The 20041-nt window shown below is 46.3% G+C and overlaps 1 pseudogene; it reads right to left on the minus strand.

Annotated features, from left to right (window-relative positions):
• Nucleotides 1-1794: 1794 nt before the first annotated feature.
• On the minus strand, nt 1795-8919 carry LOC147003926 (katanin p80 WD40 repeat-containing subunit B1-like; annotated as a pseudogene).
• Nucleotides 8920-20041: the final 11122 nt, after the last annotated feature.

Below are 20041 nucleotides of genomic sequence, written 5' to 3' on the forward strand. Positions count from 1 at the left end.
ACCCCGGACAGGCAGGGCCATCTCAGTCCAGCTATATGCTTAGCAGACTTGCTTTTCTACTGAACAATGGAAGATGTGAGACTGGAGACAATGGCTGGGCTTTTCTTCTTTCCCTGTTGGCAGCATGGAGGGTTCTTAGCATAGGGCAAAGAAAGCATAATGTATGTGTGTGTGTGTGTGTGTGTGTGTGTGTGTGCGCGCGCGCGTTTGCACAGTTGGATGTATCTGCACACTCGTGTGTGTATGCATCTGCACAGCTATACCTGGCTTTTTAAGTTTTTAAAAATTATTTATTTATTTACTGTGCATAAGTATTTTGTCTGCATGTATGTCTGTGTGCCACATGCATGCCTGGTATCCAGTGACAGTAACCAGCTGGGCCACTTCCTCAGCCCCCACATCTAGCACCTCCCTGTGAGCTCCTTGGGTTCCATCTCAGATCCTTATGCAGACACAAGTGCTCTCACCCATGGAACCTTTATTTAGTTAGTTTTTGGTGTAGCTCAGGTTGGACCTGTTCTTCTTGCTTCAATCTCTTGAGTGCTGGGACTACAGATGTGTGAGGCTAGCCTGGACTACATGAGACACTGGCTCAGAGAGAATGGAAATAAATGCTTATTACACAGCATGGACGAAGAGCCTAGAGTTGAACCACATTTCAGTGTGTTAAGTGTTACCACCATATACAGATGGTAACATTATAAGCAATTATAATTTTCTTTTTTTTAAGATTTATTTATTATTTTAACACAAGTACACTGTAGTTGACTTCAGACACACCAGAAGAGGGTGTCAGATCTCATTACTGGCAGCATGGAGGGTTGTGAGCCACCATGTGGTTGCTGGGATTTGAACTCAGGACCTTCAGAAGAGCAGTCAGTGCTCTTACCTGCTGAGCCATCTCACCAGCCTGCAATTATAATTTTTTTTCCAATGTTTACATGGGCTTCCAAATTTTCTACACTTGACTGGATTGAAATTCTTTTAACACTTTTTTTTTGGCAAGTGTATGTGTGTGTGACCTGAGTATGCATGTTTGAATGTGAATAGGTACATGTATGTGCATGGGCACACACGTAGTGAAGACGACACTGGTGCTGTCCTCAATTATTCTCCACTTTATTTATCAATGAAGGTCTCTTGATGAACCCACAGTTCACTGATTTGACTAGTCAGCCAGCTTGCCCTGGGACCCCCGTCTCTGCCTTCTGCATGTTGGGTTTCCAGGAACCAACACGTTCTTTCCATTTGGATCATAGAATGCTGTTGGGCCTCCACAACGGCCTCTGGCTCTGACTCGGTTAGTTAGCCACTTTGCCTAACATTTTGTGGAAACATGGGTTTCGGGGATCCCAACTCTGTCATGCTTGCTATGCATGACTTTATCTACTTAGACATATCCTTTAATTATGAACAAATTCTTCCATGGCTGGTAAAACACTTTCCTATCATGTGCAAGGCCCCGAGTTCTAACCTTAGCAGTGAAAAAAAAATAATTATCTCAGAACAATCTATTCTAATTAATGAGCACAGAAGAGAGTGGGGACTGACCGGTTCATGGGAAATGACAGCTCACCCAACAACACTTAAAATGATTATTATTTTTGCTAGCAATCAGGTTCTCCACAAATACTCATGGCCCTGTCACTTGCCCAGATGTACCTGCCCGCCACGGGGTGGTATGGGAAAGGCAGCCCACGGCAGGGAGCAGCCGTGTGGATTTATTTTCCATCCCTACAGGTGGACTGCTGATAGTCACAGCTACCTGACTGTTCTGATGACAGGCCTCACCTGCTAACCGCTGTGACACGTTCTTTCCACTTGGATCATAGAACGCTGTTGGGCCTCCACAACGGCCTCTGGCTCTGACTCGGTCTTTGGTGCTGACAATCTGATTGCTGCAGCTGGAATTTTTCTTCTTACCACCTTTGGCTGGAAGCAAGTCCTCTCCCACTCCTCCTCCAGCTGCCCTGCCCATAAAGAACACTGGACAGTTGAATAGGGCTGTCTTCCTAAGGTGAAACAGTGGAGAGGAATAGAACAGAGATATCAAGGTTGGCACGTGAAGAAGATAAAAACAATGGCAGAGGAAGACAGGAAACCTCACCCACCACAGACTGTACTCGTCAAAATAGCACGTGTAGAGCGAGAACTCCCACCCAATCTCCAAGGAAGGAGGGGCTATGTAAATGATCTAGAAAAGTTGGAGGCTCAGGGCCTTTGAGTCTTGGACTTGTCCCTACTCCCTGGTCCACTCCCACTCTGTGCTCCTGTGTGTGCGCTCACGCACGCACTCTCAAGCACACACACAAATGCTCATGGATGTGCACATTAGCATACATGCACTTATGCACATAAGTGCAGGTGCCTGCAGAGCCAAAGGTGTTGTGAGGGGTAGGACGTAGGTGGTGGGAACTGAATTCGGGTCGTCTGGAGAAACAGCACTCACTCTAACTGCCAAGCCATCTCTTCAGCCTCCCCCTCCCTCCCCCATTTATCTTTCTTAATAAACGGGCTCTATTTCTATCACTATCCATTTATACCTGGTCTCATTTCTTGTTCTTGTACAGTGGAGTATAGACATCTCAGCAGGTGAGCCTTAGAGACTTACTACAAAGTAGGCGAGCTAGAATTTAGTCTGTGCACAGATGGTGGCCTGGTGCTGTTTGTACTCTAATGCTAAATACTGGCTCTCAAAATCTGGTGCCACCCCTCCCCTAGATCCTCATGTAAGGCAAGTGATGCTAGGTAAACCTTGCTCCCCCATTTAATTGGTCAATAAAAGGATACTTCCCGTGATTGGGCAGTAGAGGGAGAAAAGTGGGACTTGAGGATCAGTCGAGTGTGTGTGTGTGTGTGTGTGTGTGTGTGTGTGTAGATACAGAGAGAGGGCACAGAGGTAGAGCACAGAGGTAGAGGAGGCTGCCATGAGAGGAGATGGACTGTGAGCACATGGCCAGGAGAAACACCAAGTAACAAGGGACGTTATGGCTGGGATATAAGTCAGAACTATCCAAAACTGTCCCATCTAGGCTTATAGTTTGTAAATAAAATACCTGGATTGTGTGTCTTTTATATGGGCTAGCTAGAGTTATAAATTCATTTGACATGTATATACTGTATGAGATATTATGCACGGGAAAGAGCGTCTTTTGATTTTTTTTTTCTTTTTGAGAGAATTTGGCTCTGCTGCCTAGGCAGAACTTGGAGTCCCAACCCTTTGATTCTATAAGTTTGGACAGTGGCTTAATAATCTGCATTTCAGGTATGTTCCAAGTGATTCCTATACAGGAGTTTTAAAAAGAAATGTACCCTGAAAATACCTAAGAAATCCCATTAATGCAACAGCTAGCTCTGAGACGTCCACAGTGCCACCCTCTACAGTCAGAATACAGCAGAGCCATGGCAAGCGCTGTCATGGGAGTTGCTTTTGCTCTTGCTCTCACAGGCAGATGAACCCTGCCTTCTCCTAGTTGTGCCGCAAAGATGGAGGACCTACCTGTGACTGGCTCTTGGGATCTCTGATGGTTAACCTTGATTGTCAACTCTATGGGATCCGTAACCACCTAAGAGACCAATCTCTGAATTTGTTCTTAAGGGAGTATCTAAGTTAACTGAGGTAGAAAATCCCAACCTAACTGTAGGTAGGCCTGCTTGACGGAGGATTCCCAGCTTGAACAAAAAGAAGAAAGCAAGTTGAACAACAGAACAATGTGACCAGGGGCTGCCTCACGCCCCTGGTGCTAGGGCTCCCCACTGAAATGGACAATATCCTTAAATTGTGAGCTGAAATAAATCCTTCCCTCTTTCCTTCTTTCTTCCCTCTCTCCTTCTCTTCCTTCCTCCCTCTCTCCCTCTTTTCCTTCCTCCCTCTCTTCCTTCCTTCCTTCCTTCCTTCCTTCCTTCCTTCCTTCCTTCCTTCCTTCCTTCCTTCCTTCCTCCCTCCCTCCCTCCCTCCCTCCCTCCCTCCCTCCCTCCCTCCCTCCTTCCCTCCCTTCCTTCTTTTCTTCCTTCAGTGGCCTTGGCTATGCACATTGTCTCAGCATTGAGGAGAATAATGCAGAGCCCTAGGTTTCACAGCCCCTTGGTGTACTAAGATGGTACACTGGCCTTGGAGAGGCTGGTTTTTGTAACTTCTTGGATTGTAACAACAATTTCACTTCTCAGAACTCTAAAGTTTTTACACAATTCACAGGAACAAGTCCATCCCCTTTTTATGAGCTGGGCATTGGCCTCAGGGTCTTGTGCATGCTAAGTGATTTCTCTACCATAGGTCACGTCCAGTTCATGGATCCCATTTCTTTTTTGAATGTCTCTTTTTAAAGTTTTATTTATATGACATCTCATTTTCAGTCATTTTACATTAGTTTGTTACCTTTACTACTCTTTTAAAAATGTTTTTAATTGGAACAGAATTATATCCCTTCCCTTCTTCCTTCCCTCCCTCCAGTCCCCCCTGTGACCCTTCTCAAACCCTCCATTCTCCCCTAGAGTTGACAACCACCATATCTTTGATTATTTGTTGCATATATGTATATATGTATATACATACATGCACATATAACATGTATAGTTATATACAAGCATGCATATATAACTTATATACATATACAATGCATACATATATCAGGACCTGCTGGGTTTTGTTTTTGTTGTTTGTGTGTATATGGTTACAAGGCTGACCACCCTGCATTGGAACCATGAAAGGGCTCATCTCTGGGAGATGCTAACTCTCTTTTTCCCCAGCTGTCAATACTTGCCTGCTGTTTTTTTGTCTAGGAGCAGGACACCACACAATTTTCCACATTAACAGGGTCATTGATGTCGCTGCTGTTCTGGTCTTGTTTATGTAGTCCTTTTTAGGAGAGACTGTTTCACAGCAGATTTCCTGGTATTTTGACTTCTAGATTCTTTTCACTCCCTTTTCCACCATGCTCCCGAGCTATAAATTCTGGAGCTGTGATGCAGACGTATTTGTGGGGTCTGGGCTCCCCATGATTCATTGATCTCTGCATTGTGTTGAATTGTGGTTTTCTGTGGTGGGCTCTGTTTGTTGTAAAGAGAAACTTCTTTGATGAAGGATGGTGGCTACATGTATCTGTGATGTAAGAATAGGGTTTAGAGCCAGGCGTGGTGGCTGCCATTTTTTTTTGAAGGAAGTTGGAGACAATTATAAATTTATAAATCTGCCTGATAAGTTATAGCAGCAGCTCTGACGCTGGAGTTGTCTTAAGAAGCAAGGGCTGTGCAAGACTTCCAGTGGCTGTTAGAGAGGGAGTCCACAACTGTGAAAGGTGGCCATTAGGGCAAGAGTCAGGGTCAGGCTGGGGCTCACAGGCCATGGGTATATAGCAAACTGGGGCTAAGCCTGTGAGAGCTGCTGGTGCTCCCACCATGAGCTCTCCAGTTCAAGCTGGCTATGAGTGGGAGCAGCCCACAAAAGACACTGCCATTGAGGCCTTCCAGACCCAACTTGCTCTTGATGAGGGCACTGCTGCTCTTAAGTTATTTGAAGCAGAGTTGGTACTCATACAGTCTCTCCTCTTGGCTGATGTCCACACCCACAGAGGGCTGGGCTGCCAAAAGGTCAGTGATGAGGGCCAGGAACTGCTACAGAATCAGCTTCAGTGTGGTACACCCAGTCTGGACATACTCTCATACCCAATCTGTAGACATGTCTTCATCTGTGGCAGAGTGGTGGTGCACAGGTCCAGCTTCCACAGGGAAGCCACCTTCTTCTTCGTCTTCGTCTTCTTCTTCTTCTTCTTCTTCTTCTTCTTCTTCTTCTTCTTCTTCTTCTTCTTCTTCTTCTTCTTCTCCTTCTCCTTCTCCTTCTCCTTCTCCTTCTCCTTCTCCTTCTCCTTCTCCTTCTCCTTCTCCTTCTCCTTCTCCTTCTCCTCCTCCTCCTCCTCCTCCTCCTCCTCCTCCTCCTCCTCCTCCACCTCCTTCTTCTTTTCTTTCTTTTTTTTTTTTTTTCTTTTTTTGGTTTTTTGAGACAGGGTTTCTCTGTATAGCCCTGGCTGTCCTGGAACTCACTTTGTAGACCAGGCTGGCCTCGAACTCAGAAATCCGCCTGCCTCTGCCTTCCAAGTGCTGGGATTAAAGGTGTGCGCACCATTGCCTGGCTTGGGAGGCCTTCTTTTGACAGTGTACAGGAGGTCCACCACCACAGACGGGTCACTGATGGACTAGAGTTCGCTGATGTCTTGATACATCCTGTAGTATATGTGGCGAACATAGTGTCCAGATCCTTGTGGCCGGTGAGCAGCACACAGATGGTATTGTGGCCTTCCCCTACCTGTGCCATTCTCATCTATTAGCTCTGCCTGCTGGGCACCTTCATAGCAGGCAGGAAGTCAGATTAGGCCAATGGCTCATTCTGTATGGCAGGGAAGGTGACAGGCTCAGTCTTGGGTGCAGCAATGGAGGTCAGGCTGGGACCTCGAGATCTGGTACCAGCAACTGCATATCCATGGGTGGGCTGGGTTTTGAGGCCTCCTTTGCTGTGACTGTGTCATCCTCTGGGAGTGCTGGGAAGGGCTCACTTCCGCAGGGTTGTGTCCGACTGATGCTGGTCTTGGGCTGGACAAGCTCATTGTAGTGCTCAGAACTCTGGATCTCTGCCTGGAACTCATACTCGGCCCTGCCATCTTCATTGTTGGGGCCATGCCGCTCACTCTCTGAGGCTTGCTGCAGATCATGATGGGTCACCCATAGATGTGGCAGAGAGAGACATCAGGGTTGGTGGTAAGCAGTTCCTGTTGTTTCCCTCCCAAGCTTCCCCAACACTATGGCCCCTTTATGCTTTCCTGGCTTTTGTCGTTACTCCATGTTTTATAATTGTGTCTGGGTATTTGGATCCAGGAGCTGCAGAAGAGAGGGAACATTTGTCTTTCTAGGTCTGGGTTACTCACTCAGCATGGTCTTTTCTAGTTCCATCCATTTGTCTGCAAATTTCACGATTAAACTTTTCTTTACAGACGAATAATATTCCATAATGTATATGTACCACATTTTTCATTATCCATTCATCTGTCAAAGGACATTTAATTTGTTTTCTTTTTCTTTGATATTGTAAATAAGGAAATAGGAAGCATTGCTTAGAAAGGATCTAGGGAGTAGGATCTCCAGTCTTTTGGGCAGATGCCCATGAGTGGTATGCCTGGATCATATGGTAGTTTGATGTGGATTCTTTATAGTGATTTCCAGAGTAGCTGCACCAATTTGCATTCCTGTCAACAGTTAATCAGGGTTTGACCTCTCTCGCCAAAACCTAGAAGCATCTGTTGTCAATTGTTTTGTTGATTAAAAAAAAAAACAACTTTTTTTATTTCATGTATATGCGCACACTGTAGCTGTCTTCAGACACACCAGAAGAGGGCATCAGATCCCATTACAGATGGTTGTGAGCCACATGTGGTTGCTGGGATTTGAACTCAGGACTTCTGGAAGAGCAGTCAGTGCTCTTAACCTGAGCCATCTCTCCAGCCCTGATTTATTGATTTTGACCATTCTGACTGGGATGAGACAAAACCTCAAAGTTGTTTTAATTTTCATTTCTCTGATACTAAGGATGATGACCACATTTATGGTATTTCTTAGCCATTTTTATTTCTTCAGTTGAGAACTCTCTATTCAGATTTCTAGCCGACTTTTTCAATGGGTAGGCTTCACTAACGGTAAATTAGTGCACACAAGCAAATATTGATTGACAGTCTCACAACATTACCTTACCTTGGCCATTAGATTCCCATTCTAGTCTTTTCTGTTTTGCTTCCTCTTGAGGCACACAGAGAACTGATTTCATGGTCACCGTTCTCAGTGCTGCTTGCTGCAGGCCAAATCATCTCTGTGGGCTGAGCAGATGGCTCAGCAGTTGATTGCACACACTGCTCTTGCAGAGGACCTGAGTTCAGTTCCCACCACCTACAGAGAGTGGCTCACAATTGCCTGTAACTTCAGCTCCAGGGTACCCAACACTCCCTTCTGGCCTCTCTGGGCACCCACATCAAGGTGCACACATGTACAGATATATGTACATGCACGTAAATAAAAGAAAAAAAATCATCTTGGTCTACAGCTAAGTTACCCTGAATGTATCCACACCCGTTTGAAGCTAAGCAGAGTCAGGCCTGGCTAGTACTTGAGTAGATGAAATAATCTCACAGCGTAGTGGTGTATGGGCTGGGAAGATGGCACAGTTGTTAAACTGCTTGCTACACAAACATGAGGATCTGAGTTTGAGTTCCAGAGTGTAGATGAAAGTGATGGTCACTGTGATGTGCATGTGTGCTCTTCCTGCTGCAGAGACAGAGACCAGAAGGTCCCTGAGGCCTGAGAGCCACAGCTTAGCCAAACTGGTGATTGCCCAGGTCCCAGTAAGAGATTGTGTCCCAAAAAACCAGGCTAAGAAGTAGCTGAGGAATAATACCTTAGGCTGACCTCTGGCCTTTATATGTACCAGTGCACACAGACACACACAGACACACACAGACACACACAGACACACACAGACACACACAGACACACAGACACACACACAGACACACACACAGACACACACAACAGACATACCCACCTACTCACCCACCCACATATCCTAATACTTTAAAGCAATAATAATTTTATTGTCTTTCATTTTTTTCCATAGGGCAGGAATTTGAGGAGGACTCAGCTGGACTGTTCTGACTTAGATCGTCTCTTCAATTTAGTAAGTAGCTAGGGCTGCATCAGAATGGCCTGATTTGCCTTGTCTCTCCTCACTGGCATTTTCTGCAGGCTTTGTTGCATGGTTGCATTAGGCTTCCTCACAGAATACCAGCCCACGGCACTGCCACTGATGAAGGTGTGACAGGGTCCCAGGAACCCAGAGTCCCAGGTCCAGCAGAAGTTTGCCAAGCCTTGGAAGTCACATAGCATCGCTTCCACAATGACCTCAAACCTACCAGATCGAAGAAAGGAACTGCATCTCACAGTGGATGGATGACAAAGCACGGGAATGAGCCAAAAGCTAGAATGGAGGGGAGCCCTGCCCACTGAGGGCAGCAATGTCTTTGAAAGACATTCCTCAAGAGGGCACTGTTGTCACAAGACAATCAATCATTCTAGCTCAGGACACTGGCAGAGAGGACATTGGTATTGGCCTTGGTCCTCTTCCCTGTTGCATGGAGGCCGTGGTGGCAGGAACAGCGTATATGGCCATGCGTGTGTCCTGGTGGAAGAGAACCCAGCCAGTGGGTAGCATGCATGTAAAGGGACTTTTCACAAAGGATCTACTTTGAAAGCTGGGCAAGTGGTGCCTGTGGGTCGCAGGCAGAGGTCCAAGCTTTGGATAGGATGTACTAGTATCTTTTGTAGAAGCTACAATCCGGAAGGGCTGGCTTGAAAGACTGATGGAGACAGCCAGTGGATGAGATTGTTTACTGAGGGTCTAGAGTCAGAAGGAAAAGGGCCACCAGAGAAAGCCAGAGGCCATCAATATTCGTAGAGAAGAGCTGGAAAGGAAGACTTAAACTTAAAACAGTGTGGTCAGAGAAGTGGAAAGAATACGCAGTGTCACCAGTGACTGGGGCAGAGGCAGTTTCTGGGAAGTGGGGGTGCTCCTCATGGTCAAGTGTACTTACAAGGCAGTGTGGCCCAGTGGGCAGAGTGTTTGTCTCGCGTTCACAGAGCCATGGATTAAATTCGTAGTTCCTCAAAGTAAACCAGATATGATGGTGCAGTGCCAGCATCCCCTCCCCCGAGAAGATCAGAAGTTCCTCGTCGTCCTTGGCCTTGTAGTTCATTGGAGGCTAAACCTGAGCTGCATCAGATCCAGGCTCAGAACAACAGCAGAAGATCTGAAAACAAGGAGGTCACTGGTGACTTCAATGATGACATTTGCAGGAAGCCAGGAAGGCTATCATTAGCCAGATTATAGGGAAGGATGGTAGCCCGAGAGGATCAAGTCTATGAGCTATCCCCTGTTTTTGTTTGTTTTTTTGAGATAGGATCTCTACAATGCTGGCTGATCTGGAACTTGCTATATAGGTCACAAGGGCCTCAAATTCACAGTAATGCTCCTGCCTCAGCTTCCCTAGGATCATAGGCATGAGCCATCATGCCATGCACAAGAGATTACTGCGTTTTAAAATCTTGGGTAAGAGCTGGTGAGATGGCCCAGTGGATAAAGTGTTCGTTGCCAGTGCTGACTAATTGAGTTCTGTCTCCAGGATTCATATGGTGGGAGGGAAGAATCAGTCTCACAGGTTGCCCTCTGATCTCCATATATACATGTCTCCCACCCCAATAAACAAAGAAATGCAAGTAAAATGTATTTAAGCACAAAGCAAAGGTTTGGGTAAGACTAAGCTTGTGTACAGGCAAGGGAAGGGTCAGGGCGAGAAATCAAGGCTAGAAGAGGAACATCTGAGGTGTTTTGGTCTGGGAAGAAGTGGAGTTCAATATCAGGTGAAGGTCTGAGCCTCAGGAGGGTTGAGTGGTCCTCCTTCCAGGAGTCATAGCCTGGGGATAGATGGAGATGTAGGAAGCCAGTTCAAGTGTGCGGGGTGAGCAGCGCAGAGCATGGGTATGGAAGTGTCCCAGAGAAGTGTGGAAGTCTGCCTGGGTTCAGTCTGCACTGGTTCTGTATACCTAGCTAATGCGTATTCTCTATTGTGGTTTGACAAAAATGATCTTCTCCTAACAACAATATGGAGATGGGAAGGCAGGGCTATCTGAGGCCCTGGCCTCTTTCTGGCTTTTCCTTGCTTCACGGAGGCATGAAAAGAATGTGTTTGTGAGAGAAGGGGGAGACATGGCATTCCAGGTCAGTCCTGCAGCTCAGAGCATCACAGGGCTGGAGCCTTGCTGAGTCACATTGCCTAGGAGACAAGAAATAACAGTTATGACTCTGTGCTGTTTGGAAGGAGAGGTTGGTATGAAGAGTGTGTCCTGATGACTTTTGCCCTGGGAATAGTGGAGGGAGGAGGGGAGGATGGTGGGAGCCAGTTAGGTGTGCGTGGCAATTGAGGGGGTCCACTGGGGATGGATGTGCAGAGAAATGATATGGCCTTGTGCATGTGTGTGTGTGTCTTTTCATTTTCATGTGTATGTGCATGTATGTCATCCATGCATGCATGTATGTGTGTTTGCATGTGTGTGGGACACATGTGTGTGGATGTGTGGTCACATGGATGGGTTTGGCGACACGAGGTTGTTGCTGGGGATTATTCTTAGTAGTTATCTTATTTTAATCATAGAGACAGGGTCTCAAGTCACCCCCAGACATTACCGATATAGTCCCTTTAGCCCGCTTACACTAGGGATCCTCGTCTCCAACTTCCTGGCTGAAATGACAGGTGGGTCACAATGTCCATGCAGACTTCACTGAGATCTAAACTTTGGTTCTCATGCTGTGTAGAAAGTGCTTTAACGGCCCTGGCATTGCCTCAGTCTGCCCTTTGGTTCTTATTAGCTTTGTACTCTTGGACAGAACACTTAACCGTGAGCCTCTGATGCTTCTGTGAAGCCTTGAGGGTTTTACTGAACTCATGCAGCTGTGGGATACAAAGGGACTTAGGGTGAGGTATACAGGCATAATTGGATGCACATGTCTATACATCCGTCTGAAGGTTGGATCCAATCTCTTAGATGTTGCCTGGACTGGGCATCTCATGTGAGTGTCTTTCATCCTCATTGGTAACAGGTTCCGTACCTGCTCCTTCCTGACATTGACCAATTTTGATGTTATATCTCTTGGTGGAAAGGCGTGCAAAAGCAGATGCTTAGCCAATCAGGATGCTGCACCTAGTGGAAAGGCGTGCAAAAGCAGATGCTTAGCCAATAAGGACGCTGCGCCTGGTGGAAAAGCGTGCAAAAGCAGATGCTTAGCCAATCAGGACGCTGCACTCATTTGCCTACAGTAAGGAGTGGGCTAGAGATGAGTGTGTGATCTAAACAGGGCCAATCAGAACCTTCCTTGGTTCTTCTATGCAGAAGCAGACCCGAGGAACCCTGGAGGTGGTGGTATGAGGTGGTTCTCAACACCTACTATGAGAACTGTAAAACCCTGGTCTTAGTCAGTGTTCTCTTGCTGTGAAGAGACACCATGACCACACTAACTCTTATAAAAGAATTAATTAGGATCGGCATACAGTTTCAGAGGGTTAGTCCACTTTCATCATGGTGGGGAGCATGGCTCTACACAGGTAGACATGCTGATGGAGACATAGTTGAGAGTTCTATGTTGGGATCCACTGGGCCTGGCTTGGCTTTTTGAAATCTCAAAGCCCACCTCCAGTGGCACACTTTCTCCACCAAAGCCACACCTCCCAATCCTTTCAAATAGTGCCACTCCCTGGTGACCAACCATTCAAATCTACGAGCCCACGGGGGATTATCCTTATTCAAACCACTACAGCCCCTTTCGCCAGAAGGGAGGGAAGGGATTCTTCTTTTTAGTCAGAAGAAACTCGGGTTTAAAGAACCCGAGACGTCACTAATGGCTCAGCAGCCAGCACCAGCGGAGAGAGGCTAAGCCCAGATGGTAGTCTCTAGAAGCCTGTCATAAAGTTATATTACCCTTCCATGGATGGCACAGTCATGGAGGCTCCAGCAACATCTCTGTGGTACCCTTCGCCTGCCAGGTCCGCAATCACCGTTTTGAGCCATGGCTGTTCTCTGGGATGAGGTGAGCATTTTGCCTGCGGGCTAAAGGGTGGGTGTGTTCTCAGTTCCCAGATGAACGGTGGGCAAAGACCATCTGATGGCTACAGTTTATGACATGCTGAAGGCGGGGCAGGCTCTTCCAGAAGCCTGAAGCTTCAGACCCAAGAGGACTGTCAATAAAATGTCTCAACTCTGGAGGGCATGTGGGAATAACAAGCTTCAGGAGATGGTGGGCAGCGCTTTTTCCATTCAGACATCTCTCCTCCTTTAATTAATTACCTTCCTCCGGGGAGGCTTCTGTCTACTTTTTCTTTTTCTGGAAAGGTCAGGCAGCAGGGACTGCATCCCTGCCTCCACCCCTCCACCCCATCCCCTTTCCTCACCCCCCCCTCCCCCGATCTCAGCTCAGGCTTCCTAGTTCAGGGGTGAGATTTATCTTTCTTCCTCTTCTCAGAGAAGGATGAGTTCACAAGTGACAAGAGTGGTCTTCTGTCCTTCCTTTTTCCTTCTGCACAGGCTGAGAGAAGTGGGAGGCTAGCTTGCAAATGTCACGGAAGCCTGTAAAATGCTGAGCATAGACGGATGCCAGGAATAGCTGGGGTTGCTGGATTGAGGAGATGGGCGACTCCATCATCTGCTAAGAATCCATTGTTTTGCAGCTGCCTGGACACAATGGCGAGGCTGAGGCAGGGGAGACAGAGGGGGTGGGGTGGGTACTGTGACTAGGTGTTTCTTTGCGAACCCGGCTTGGGGGTGTGGGGGGTGGGGTTCTGTTGGGAAGAGGAGCAGGGCAGGGTTAGTCAACAGACAGTCCATGGGTGGGTTTAGAACACCCAAAACCAGGGCCACAAAATCCCAACCAAACAAAGCAGAACAAAACAAACAAACAAACAAACAAAAAACGAACAAGTACTCAAACAAAGAAAGGGGGGGGGGCAGGAGGGCATCTCATTGGAAAGATTTTGAACTTCTTTGCGTAAAAGGAAACTTTGAAGTCTCCAAGGGCAAATCTAGAATTTTCTTCAGTGTTTCATGTTGGGAGTTCCAGATGGTAGATGGGCTTCATTAACGTCACAGGGCACAGGCACGGTGTGGATTATGAGGCTGTGTGGTCAAGGAAGACCTTGAATTCTGCTGGGAGTACAGTGATGCACCTCCATCAGCTTATGTCCAGATTATGGTGCACCGGGCACAGAAGTGCATGCTAGGCAAATGCTCCACTCACTGAGTCACATGCTCAGCCCTGGGCTAGGGGTGCTACTGGGTTTAATGGTGCTGGAATTCTCTGCGGGCAGCAGATGGTTTGACAAGCAGGCTATGAGTGGACATAACAGACATTTTAAAATTATTTTTAAGATTTATTTTACTTATATGATTATTTTGGCTGCATATATGTATTTATACCACATGCATATACCCAGTGCTGAATAAAGTCAAAAGGTCAAAAGGTTAAAATAAGGCCTTGGATTCCTTAGAATTGGAGTTACAGACAGCTGCGAGGTACCATGTGGGTGTTGGGAACTGAACCCAGGTCCTTTACAAGAACCTTTAACTGTTCAGTCACCTGTCTCTCCAGCCCCTGAACACAGGTTTGAGTCTTTCCAAAGGATCTTTCAGTTAGGTTCCAATGCTATTTTTTTTCTGTTTTACTTCGTTGTGTTTTTTTTCCAGAAGTTTTGCACATACATTTATCAATGTTAAATTATGCAATATGTGGTTATATTCTTTCTATGCAAATTTACTATTTTAGGGATTGAGGAGATGGCTGTTGGTGAAGTGCTTGCCACATAAGCATGGTGCTCTGAGCTGGACTCCTAGAGCCCACATTAAAAGGCTGGAGGGTGTTTCATATTTGTAAGCCTTGTGCCAGGGAGTCAGGAACAGGCCTGGAACTCACCAGCCGACCAGCCAGCCTAGTCTAGTCATAGAGACCCAGAGATCTCAATCCCCCTCTCTATCTCCTTCCCACCAAATAGAGGTGCTGGAGAGACGACTCAGGGCGAAGAGCACTGGCTGAGAACACATGGTTGGTTCCCTGTACCTACAGTGTGGCTCACAACCATCTTGTTTGGTTGATTTGCTATATTGCAATTTGTTTGGTTTTGATTGCTCTTATAGTATTGCTATAATTACTCTTTATATGCCTCTTTATTTTCTAACAGGAGAGAGAAAGTATATGGATTCGAAGGCAGAGAGAGGTGGAGAGGAACTGGGAGGCATAAAGAGAGAGGAAACCCTAATTAGAAATATCGTAAGCAAAAAAAAATCTATTTTAAGTAAAAGAAAAAATATTTATTTGTATTTTATGTGTTTGACTGTTCTGCCTGCATGTATGTATGTGCACCACATGCATGCCTGATGCCACAGAGGTCAGAAGATGGTGCCAGATCCCTTGTAATTTTACTGATTTTTCTCTAACTTTTTGTTACATGGATTCTTTGACTTGTTTGTTTGTTTGTTTCCATTTTATTAATTTCAGCCCTGCGTTTGGTTATCTCTTGCCATATGTGATTTTTGGGTGTTATTTCTTCTTTCCATTCTAGGACTTTCCTATGTGGTGTTAAGTTACTAATATGAGACGCAGGGGTGGGATGATGAGGGAGGCTGTGGAGATTTGTGTGATCTGCTAGAGGTAGGGCCAGAGAAGAAGGGGATGCTGCCTTAGGTGGCTGGCTACAGAGCTGGGGAGGAGACTGGAGAATTGGATTTGGAGGAGAGGAGAGAGAGAGATGAAGAAGATCTGTAGTTAGCCAACCTGCTTCAGCTGTTGTGGCTGATAGGTTACCAGAGACTGCCTGTGGGAAGTAAGGATGAGACAAAGGGATTCGTGGTGAGAGATGCTCAGGGAGATCCACACAGTCTGCTGGAAATGGAGACAGAAAGGGCAAAATAAGAAATCTTAAACCAAAACATGGGGCTGGCAAGATGGCTTGGTGGTTAAGAGCACTGACTGCTCTTCTGAAGGTCCTGAGCAACCTGGGTCAATTCCCAGCAACCACATGGTGGCTCACAACCACCCGTAATGAGATCTGATCTTCTGGTGCATCTGAAGTCAGCTACAGTGTACTTATATATAATAATAAATAAATCTTTGGGCCTGAGCGAGTGGGGACTGAGTGGGGTTGACTGGAGTGAGCAGAGGTCCTAAAAAATTCAATTTCCGACAACCACATGAAGCCTCACAACCATTTCTACAGCTACAGTGTACTCACATACACAAATAAATAAAATAAACAAATAAATCTTTTTTTTTTTTTTTTTGGTTTTTCAAGACAGGGTTTCTCTGTGTAGCCCTGGCTGTCCTGGAACTCACTCTGTAGACCAGGCTGGCCTCGAACTCAGAAATCCGCCTGCCTCTGCCTCCCGAGTGCTGGGATTAAAGGCATGCGCCACCACGCCCGGCTCAAATAAATCTTTAAAAAAAGGAAAGAAACCAAAACATGGCACAGGGTTTCTGGGAGACAATATACAAGATTGACCTCTGACCTCCGTCTGCTGTGCATCCACACAAACACAAACACCCACGGACATTTACAGACCAGTTTGTTTTCTCTATCTTATGGCAAGAGTAAACAGTCACCCTTTCTGTCACATCTTTGTGTGCCTTTTCTGTGCACCAACACACATCCCTAGAAAACACATTTTGGTTCTGGAGCGATGGTTCCATGGTTAAGAGAAGATAAGAGAACTTATCATCCTGCAGAGGACCTGGATTCAGTTCCCAGCACCCACATGGTAGCTCACAATGGTCTGTAATGCCAGTTGCAGGGGATTTCTTTTCTTTCTTTCATTCTTTTTAACTTTTTATTGATTCTTTGTGAATTTCACATCATGCGCCCCAATCCTGCTCATCTTTCCTCCTTCCATATCTGCCCTACACCCCTTTACCCCCTCTCCAAAGAAACCAACCAACCAACCAACCAAACATTTCCCATGAAAGCTGTGGTGTGCACCCTTTTGTCCACACATTTTTACTTGCAAATGTTCATTGCAGAGAGTCATTGGTCTGGTTCCAGGCCTCTGGCTTCTGTTACACCATTAATACTGGATCTTCACTGGGGCTCCTCTCAGATATCCTGTTGTTGCCTTGTGTCATGGAGATCCTGCAGCTTTGGATCTGTAGGGCTGCCCCCCTTCACACACTCCAGCAGCTGACCGATGGGGTAGATGTTGGGGTGGGCTAACTCAAAGTCCTGGATCTGGACCTGGATGGTAGCTGAGTTGGTCTGCCTGCCAGCTCTTCTGTGCCCTCACCACCAGGGCCAGCTCTCCTGCTTGACTCAGGCGACAGGTAGAGCCAGCTCTCAGAAGAAAATCATCAAAAACAGAAAACTTGTAAAGATATAACAGAACAAGAGGGAGCAGGTTCCAGATCCAGCAAGCAGCAGAACTTGGTAGCTTCAGCCATGTGGCTCTGACTTTAGAGTCAAGAATAGAAGGGGCTACTAGGACAATTGATGTTGGTTAGCTGGAGCTAATAAATTAGCAGCGATTAAGAAGAGACCAGCATCACTGAGGTGAAATCTTCTGGAAGTGTTTTCTGAGAGCACAAAGAAACTGTTCCAGAGGCAGCCAGGGTTGTAACTTATGCTGCAGCTGGACTTGGTAATGTGTAAGAATTCCCCAAGTGGTACTGGTATTGAAAGCATGAAGAGATCATGGAGAGCAGCTGAGGCTTGGCACTGTGAGGGGCCAGGGAAGGCCACTGGTGAAGGTGCAGCCTCAATGGCAGTCGAAGGTGCAGGATTGGAGGGCTCATTCAAAGAAGTTGAAGCTTGGCACCATGAAGACAGCCTATGAGAAGTTATTTGTGAAAGTATAGCCTAACAGCAGTGGAAGACCCCAGGAGATTGGCGATTCCAGTACCGTGGGAAGATCACCAAGAACAGCAGCAGCAGTGGAGCGGAGTCAGTCAGAGCCTAGAGTGCTACAGAGGGCAGAGCTGGAGAAATGACCCAAGTCCTTTGGAGGAGCCCAGAAGATCATGTGTGGATCCCAGACATTGGAACAAGAAGCTGTGGAGTTACAGTTGCCTGGAGACCCCAAGATGATGTAAGAGATGCCAAAACTGTGGGATGATGTAAGAGATGCCAAAGCTGTGGGATGATGTAAGAGATGCCAAAGCTGTGGGATGATGTAAGAGATGCCAAAGCTGTGGGATGCCTCCAGAGGAAAGCGGCTAACAGGGAGTGCAGTCAGCAAAACTGAAAGGAGTTGGGCATCAGACATGGAGTTACAAAGTTTGGAGTTAGCTGGGCGTGGTGGCGCACGCCTTTAATCCCAGCACTTGGGAGGCAGAGGCAGGAGGATTTCTGAGTTCAAGGCCAGCCTGGTCTACAGAGCGAGTTCCAGGACAGCCAGAACTACACAGAGAAACCCTGTCTCGGAAAACAAAAAACAAAAAAAAACAAAAACAAAGTTTGGAGTTTCCCAGCTGGTTTTTGGTCTTGCTTTGGCCCAGTATTTCCCCACTATGAGGTTTTGGTTTGGGTAATGTATATCCCGTGATGCTGGAAATATGCAATGTGCTTTTTGATTTTGATTTTATAAGGATTATAGTTAAGAGATTGCATGGATCTCAGAAAAGACTTCGAACTTTGGACTTTTAAACGTTGTTAAGACTGTGATAGATATGGGGACTTTGGAAGTTGGACTAAATGCATTTTGTATAATGCTATGGCTACAAGCCTATGGGGGCCAAGGAGTAGAATGTGGTGGTTTGAATAGGTTGAAAGCTTGGTTATAGGGAGTGATACTATCAGTAGGTGTGGCCGTATTTGAAGAGGTGTGACCTTGTTGGAGGAAGTGTGTTTCTGTACATGGGCTTTGAGGCCTCCTATGCGTAAGCTGTGCCCAGGGTGGAATTCCACTCTCTTTTTGTCTGCCTTTGGCTCAAGATGTAGAGCTCTCAGATCTTTCTCCATCACTATACTGCCTGCATGCTGCCATGCTTCCCACCATCATGATAATGGACTAAACCTCTGAACTGTAAGCCAGCCCCAATTAAATGTTTGCCTTTATAAGAGTTGCCTTGGTCCTGGTGTCTCTTCACAGCAATAAAACTCTAAGACAGGGTTTATGGCCAGTTAAGGGAGAGACTGGATTTGATGTCCAGATCTGTATGACTTTAAAGAGAGTTACAGAAAGCTTTTTGTTTGTTTGTTTATTTGTTTATTTTTTGCTTTGCTGTACCAGGGGTGGAATACATGCTAAGTAAGCACTCTCCCACTGTCCCAAACCCCACAACCCATCTCACCCAAGGTGTGGAAGTTCATTAGCTAACTTTTTTTTTTTTCTGAGACAGGGTTTCTCTGTACAGCCCTGGCTGTCCTGGAACTCACTTTGTAGACCAGGCTGGCCTCAAACTCAGAAATCCGCCTGCCTCTGCCTCCCGAGTGCTGGGATTAAAGGCATGCGCCACCACGCCCGGCTATTAGCTAACATTTTTATGGAACATTACAATGTAACAAAATTATTTTCATGTATACAGCATTTTGCCAAGAGAGAAAGCAAATTGGCTTGTTGGAATACGTCTCAGAAAATTTATTAAAAATATAATGAGGTGGTGGGTTCTTTTTTTCAGCAATCATGTTTGACAGGGTAGCTATTTGTTGAAGGAAAATCAAGCTCACAGAGATCTTTTTCTGTGAGACAGCATCTTAGAAGCAGACTGACAGCTCTTAGGGGCACTTTGAACCGCACCCCTTCTCTCTGTTCTGCCTGACACCAGTCCCCATCTGAGGCACTCTGGGGAGACACTGAAATATTCTGTGCTTTGGTTGAGTCACAGTGAACTCAATTTTGCCTGTGTGTCCCACCACATTGTGAGACCCAGATTGCTGTAACTTAAAATGATTTAGGGAAATGGATAATAACTAAGATAATGGAAAGCCGATCCTACTGAGTCCTTCCTCCATACCCTTGTTTTCTCTGATACTGAGAAGCTTGGAGGCTCAAAGACAAACTAAACCCATTTCAGGCCCTAGAGAAACTCACAGCTGTGAAGACAGACAGGTAATGAATGTATAATTAAATGACAACCATTGGATCTTCAGGGTGTGGCCAAAAGCTATTAAGACAAAAATATGGACTGGGAAAAGGTTGGGACATGAACAGAGTGGGACACGGTAAGGTGGGTAGACACTGGAGGCCAGTCCATGAGACTGATGGGTAAATTTAGGCATGGCTGAGGTGGGTGATAAACTCCAAGTTGACTCAGGCAGAAGCTGACCAATAAGTAGATTTGCCAAGTTAGGAAGTAGGTGGTGTTCACAGCATAGAACAGAGAGGGCAAACTGGCCTTGCTGTTCCTGGTGACAAGTCCGTGGCAGCAGGCTTGCCAAGGGACAAGCTTGTGAGTCTGACTCTGGCTTTGAGACAGTTTGTCTCATCA

The sequence above is a fragment of the Mus caroli genome, unplaced genomic scaffold (genome assembly GCF_978045245.1).
Source record: "Mus caroli unplaced genomic scaffold, Mus_caroli_1 scaffold_7, whole genome shotgun sequence".
Classification (NCBI taxonomy): Eukaryota; Metazoa; Chordata; class Mammalia; order Rodentia; family Muridae; genus Mus; species Mus caroli.